General features: G+C 39.4%; 1 protein-coding gene and 1 long non-coding RNA gene across 6 annotated transcripts in view; one reads left to right on the plus strand and one right to left on the minus strand.

Moving 5' to 3' along the window:
* tbc1d10b (TBC1 domain family, member 10b) overlaps positions 1-6,405 on the plus strand; it is a 442,453-nt gene that overhangs the window by 163,362 nt on the left and 272,686 nt on the right. The window lies entirely within an intron of this gene.
* Positions 1-6,405, minus strand: part of LOC141381224 (uncharacterized) — a 35,760-nt gene that overhangs the window by 25,164 nt on the left and 4,191 nt on the right. For 3 of the 4 annotated variants that reach the window (XR_015480981.1, XR_015480979.1, XR_015480978.1), the window contains exon 2: positions 4,439-4,569. The exons of the other annotated variant lie outside the window; for it this stretch is intronic. This is a non-coding gene — a long non-coding RNA (uncharacterized LOC141381224). The remainder of the gene's footprint in view (positions 1-4,438; positions 4,570-6,405) is intronic. 4 annotated transcript variants of the gene reach the window in all.

Consider the following 6,405-nt stretch of genomic DNA (forward strand, 5'->3'; position numbering starts at 1 on the left):
ACTCATACTAAAACACTACGGCCAATTTAGCCTATTCAGTTCACCTATAGCATCTCTGGATTGTGGTGGAAACCGGAGCACCCAAAGGAAACTCATGGGAACACAGGGAGACAATGCAAACTCCACACAGAAACTGGCCATGACTCGAACCAGTGACCTTCTTGCTGTGAGGCGACAGTGCTACCCACTGAGCCACCATGCTGCCCTCTACCAGTATTTATGTCTTGCAAATGCCACAAAAAATCTTGTAATCTCATGTTAAGAAAAACAAGATTAGAAAACGCCAGCTAATTAAGAAGAGATCTTCATCCATTTGACAGCACACGTGCTGCAAATCCTCACAATGCAAACACATTTGAAAAAAAAAAGTGCTGCATTTTCCCACAGTGCAAACAATTCACAAAAACATGCTTCATTTTCTCTCAACACAAAAAGAACGGAACACAACAGAAATGTTTCAAGGGGACCCAAAAATGTGACAGGCACTGCTGTACCATGACTATTAAACAATGAAGTTGTTGGTGATCTTTGAAATATGAGTTTTTATTTATTTATTTTAACATCCAGATTTGTGCGTCTTTAGTATTTATTACGCTGGTTCGAACCTCGGCTCAGTTGCCGTTTATGTGTGAAGTATGCATGTTCTCCCTGCCTTCGCGAGGGTTTCCTCCGGGTGCTCCGGTTTCCCCCACAATCCAAAAACATGCGGTACAGGTGAATTGGGTAGGCTAAATTGTCCGTAGTGTATGAGTGTGTGTGTGAATGTGTGTGTGGATGTTTCCCAGAGATGGGTTGCGGCTGGAAGGGCATCAGCTGCGTATAAACTTGCTGGATAAGTTGGCGGTTCATTCCGCTGTGGCGACCCCGGATTAATAAAGGGACTAAGCCGACAAGAAAATGAATGAATGAATGAATAGTATTTATTAGCCTAAATAACCATAACCTAAATAGCTTTGTTCGTCAAGTTTTAGGGTCTTCTTAAAACATTTCCGTTGTGTTATGAGAAAATGCAGCACGTTTTATTAATTGTTTACGTTGTGTGAAAATGCAGCATGTTTTTTAAAAATAGGTTTGTGTTGTGAGGATTTGCAGCACATCTGCTATTAAACTGATGTTTTTCTTTTCTTAGTTCTTTTTTAATTTGCGGGCATTTAGTTAAGCTCTCTCGGCCACCGTACAAGATGGTCCAAACAAGAAAGGAACTAGAGTGAATAGCTATTTCAAAATTTCTTGTTGATAAAAATTATTTCACTTTAGCCAAATGACAAACATTTAAAAACATGATTTGACTTCATCATTAATCTATTTAGGCCAGAGTTTAACCCATAAGCCAAGGTCTTTTGCAATCGGAGTAACACACTGGGTCAAATGACCAAGGTCATATTTACTATATCATTTTTATATATCACTATATCAAAGTTAAAAATTGTAACTCTTTTATAAAATTGTACTTCTTTTTGTAACTTTTTTATTTAAAAGTTTTTCAAAATGGCTTAAATGTACTAATTCATCAATAATAAGCTTTTGCAATGTCCTTTTTGGTTTCTATTCTCAGTCTTCAGCAGTGGCCATCTGTAATGACCCTGTCCCCTTTTGAATAGCATTTGATTCCTAGGTTGGCATAGTCTTAGTCTCCTTCAAGCCATACATGGCAAGAGCTGCGGCCGATGAGGATCAGGTTGTCATCTTCTGTAACTGTGGAGCGAAAGTGGGGGGGAACTCGACTCTTCTAAACATCTCTGCTTAAATCTGACTGGAGCTAAATCAGCACTTCATCTCAGTTTAGCCACTCGGTCTGTGTGAACATGGAAGCGCTGCTGTTTTCAGAACAGAATTTGTCTGCGAGCAGCTTTAATTGCATATACATGCATGTGGTATTTTATCAATTTGGTTTTCGACCAATTTAATCGGCTATGTTGCCTGAGAGGGGCGGTCGCTATTATAGCTTTTAGTAGATTCAACCTTTAAAGCTTGAAAAGGTTAAATGTCAACCTGATTACACAGACATCAATCATTGGACATAACATTTCATAGTAGCGCTAAATGTTCTCATAAAGAAGTCATATATATGTTTGTGAGTGTGTGTTATATAAAGAACCACAAAATTAACAGTTGCATACATCTGGAAAAACTTCAGATAAGCAGGACGAGGGTTTTAAAATGTGTAAACAGGACATGAAAGTGATCCAGGTTGAGTTGCAACTGAGAGCTAAATGGTTTTATGAGTGAGAAGAACTTCATTTTAACAACTCAACTTCTGGTCTGAATTCTGCATCATGAGAAAAGTGGGTCGTATAAAGGTGCCAGGGCATACACACACAGCTGTTCTGCTCAAAGTAAAAAGCAGGATCAAGAAAAAGAGAAGGAGTGAAGATGATCTCTCAAAGGTATGTTTGCATACATATCCACTTTCAACCACATTGCAATTTAACATCTTGCTAAACCCCCCCTCGACACCAGTTCCTCTGTGCCCCCACCCTTCCTCTTCATTTTTTGTGCATAGTTAATAGATCAGTTTCCAGCAGTTGGATTCTCAAAGGAACACTTTATTATTTTCTTTATAGTTCTACAGTTCTCACTTATGTTTTAAGTGTCAACTTTGTCTTCTCCGAAAATTCTATAAGAAATAAAAATAGACAATTATCACATGCATCAGAAATATAGCACCAGGAACCTAATTGGTATACAAAAAATCTGTCTATTAGGAAGAATTAAATGGGAAGTCTGAATTTATGTTTGCATTTTGATGGTGGACTGATTCACATATGCAATTGTGGCATATGTGACATTTGAGATTTTACTGAATGTCTGTGAAAATGTTATCTATTACACCTGAATATTCATTCATTTTGGCTTAGTCCCCTTATTAATCTGGGTTCGCCACAGCGGAATGAACCGACAACTTATCCAGCATATGCAGCGGATGCCACACTCATTCAAACTCATACACTACGGACAATTTAGCTTACCCAATTCATCTGTACCACGTCTTTGGACTTGTGGGGAAACTGGAGTACCTGGAGGAAACCCAAGCGAACGCAGTTAGAACATGCAAACTCCACTTAGAAAGGCCAACTGACCCAGCCAAGGCTTAAACCAGCGACCTTCTTGCTGTGGGGCGACAGCACTACCTACTGCACCACTGCGTCGCTTCACCTGAATATTAACATCTGAAATTCAAAAGACTATTAGATCCCTTTGATTAAATCTCATTTATTAGAAACAATCAAGGGATGTTTAACAAGCTTCAAAATCATAGGTATACTGACATTTTTTCACAACTCAGGCTCAGACTGATGTGCATGTCTTATATACATTTCTGGAGAGAGCAAAATACATCCTAGGAGCTATGTTTTTTTTGCAGTTTATGTTTTCGTGAATCCACTAGAGGCCGTTGTGTACACATTTTCAGATCTCAAATTTCTCTCAAGAGTGCCATTCATGCCTGCTCTTCTCGCGTAAGTCCACCAGAGACCGCTGTCGACTGACTGACTGATCGACCATCCAACAGACCGATCCCCTTCTCTAAACCCAACCAATAGTGTTTTCAAAAGCAATCCAGTAAAAGAAAAGCCCTTACAGCAGCCTGATTTTTACCACGTTTTCAGATTTTACCACATCCTTACCCTGTTATTTACTTGTTTATTTTACTTTTTGGCTTTTGGTTTTAATTGTTGTCACTGGACTCGATCTGTGTTGTCTCAATCAACTCAGCTATGCGTCATAAATCTGTCGATATACATGTTGAGCTACCGGACAAATTTGTAACAGCAAGATAATGAAGAAGAAAATGAATGAATGAATATAAAAATAATATGAATACATTTAAAGAGACAAATAACTTTATTGTTTAAAGAGCTCCCAAGTCACAGGCGATGATAGGTTAGGATCGAGGGAGGGAATTTGGCCAGGACACTGGGATTACACCTCTACTCTTTACAAGAGTTGCCATGGTATTTTTAACGACTACAGAGAGTCCAGTCCTTGGTTTAACGTCTCATCTGAAAGACGATGCTCACTAACAGTATAGAGTCCCTATAACTGGGGTGTTAGGACCCACACAGACCGTAGGTTGAGCACCCCTTGCTGGCCCCGTTAACACCACTTCCAACAGCAACCTAGTGTTTCCATGTGGTCTTCCATTCAAATATGGTGGATGCTGCACACTGGTGGTGGATGAGGAGATCCCCCCCACTATGTAAAGCGCTTTGAGTGCCCAGAAAAGCGCTATATAAATGTAAGGAATTATTATTATTATTATAAATACCAACTAGACTCAGCCCTGCTTAACTTCAGTGAACAACCAACATGAACAACCAATCTTGTGCTGCAGTGTGATATGGCTGTGGCAAACTGGGACCACTCTGGCTTTCATTGGTTGAAAACTTAAAATCCCTCTGACATCTCATTCAGCCAGACGTTTCCAGCAGACACTCACAATACGTTTGGGCCTGCCAGGCTTGTCCGGCCTTCTCCTCTACCAGCAGATACAATTGACCACCAGGTGGTGATCAGTTGACAGTTCTGCCCCTCTCTTTACTCAAGTGTCCAAGACAAACGGTCGGAGATCTGATGAAATGAACACAAAATTAATCATTGAGCTCCAGCCAAGGTGTGCTGGTGCTATGTGCACTAATGGAAACTCTTATACTCTTATGCTTGGACATGGACAAACTGTGACTAGCACAGAAATTCAATAACAGAATACTTTGCCCACATGGGTGTTGACGACCCTTGTATAATGAGTCCTCGGTTAGAGCAACTTCTAGTACCCCTTCCAGGGACTCCAAGAAGGTTGGGTATTTTGCACAGCTGTTCAGCTTGTAAGCACAAACTACACAAACTATCTTTCCCCAGCATGTAGGAGCAGAGAGGCAACCGTCATCCAACAAACTTAGGCTCCTTTCCTCCTGGTGAACTAACATTCGGTGTCTCTTCTGTGTGATTGTGTTTGTGGTCCTGGTTAATCTGCCCAATCCACATTGCACTGCCCCCTTACAGCAATTTTTTTCAGCAGGTGGTGGGTCTACATGAGGATGGTCCCACATTGTTCCTTTAGGCTCAGCCAAGCCAAGGACCATGAGGAATAACTAAGCCACCAGCCACTTGTATGCGAACCCCAACCTCAGGCCTGGCTACAGAATGAGGCCCTGGTTTTGCCATACTGAGTGACGTCACAGTCTATGATTATGTTGTACTTATAAGTTTTTATTTTATTTTTTTATTGTACTTAGTCACCTGGTGACCTTAGCCACTTAGACCTGTCTCTAGGAACGTTTTGCCTTGGAAGATCCGCATAGCATAGCTCCTAGGTTCAATCAGGGACTCAAACCCCTCCACCATGTTAAGATGGCTGTTCAAGGAGAGGCAAGCTACGATCACTTAAAGTTATTAAAATAGCACAGTGTGAACGGGACTTTAGGTCTCAGTCACAAAATTTTATCAAAACAGCAATTAATTGGCTATTGATGACTAGGACAAACCAGCAATCAAAGACCACAGATTTTAGCCTAGGATTATAGGATTTTTTTAGGATTTCTAAACTTAGTCTCAGATGTTCAAATCATGACTGAAAAACTTTGGTAAAAAAGTTATGTCGAAAAACAACACTACATTAAATGAGAAAAAGGCTGGAAAATGAGTGAATCAAGATCACAACAGAGCAGTTTTATGATTAGTCCTGTGGTGGAGTCCAATGCAAGGGCTTGTTCACTTACTACTGTTTTGGTAACACTTTACTTGGATGTTCATGAGACTGTCATGAAGCCTTTATAATTATGACATGACACGTCATAAATGTGAATGAGATTTTATTCATGTTTATGACAGCAGTTAACTGTCATTTGCTCAGTTATGTCATGTTAAATGCAAAGCTGATAAAAACAAATACATCACAAACAGTCTTTTTGTTTGTCATCATACTCTCCTAAACTCAGTTGTCATCAGAGCATTATAATTGAGTTATGAATATTGTTCTGATCACATTTTCAGTGGAACCAACATTACTCTGTTAAATCGTTTTTAAGGGCATCATTCAAATTAATGACATTTTAATGACAAATTTGGCTTGTACCACATAGAGGTCAAAAATATGAATGACACTATTATAGAACTTGTGGCATATTTATAATGGCTTCATGACAATAATGTGTATGACAAGTTTATGTTTTGTTGTTTTGGTAATGTCAAGTTCCCATGACAAATACCAACCAAACAACAACAATGTCATCTTTGCATTTATATATAAATGCAACGATGACATTGTTTGTTACGACAACTTAATATAAACAAATACATCACAACTTGTTTGGGTATTTGTCCCCGTCTATATATATATATATATATGTGTGTGTGTGTGTGTGTGTGATGGGAATTGTTGTGGGTAAAGAGGGTTTTCTTTCCTCT

This window comes from Danio rerio, chromosome 3 (assembly GCF_052040795.2).
Source record: "Danio rerio strain M-AB ecotype USA chromosome 3, GRCz13ab, whole genome shotgun sequence".
NCBI classification, from domain to species: Eukaryota; Metazoa; Chordata; class Actinopteri; order Cypriniformes; family Danionidae; genus Danio; species Danio rerio.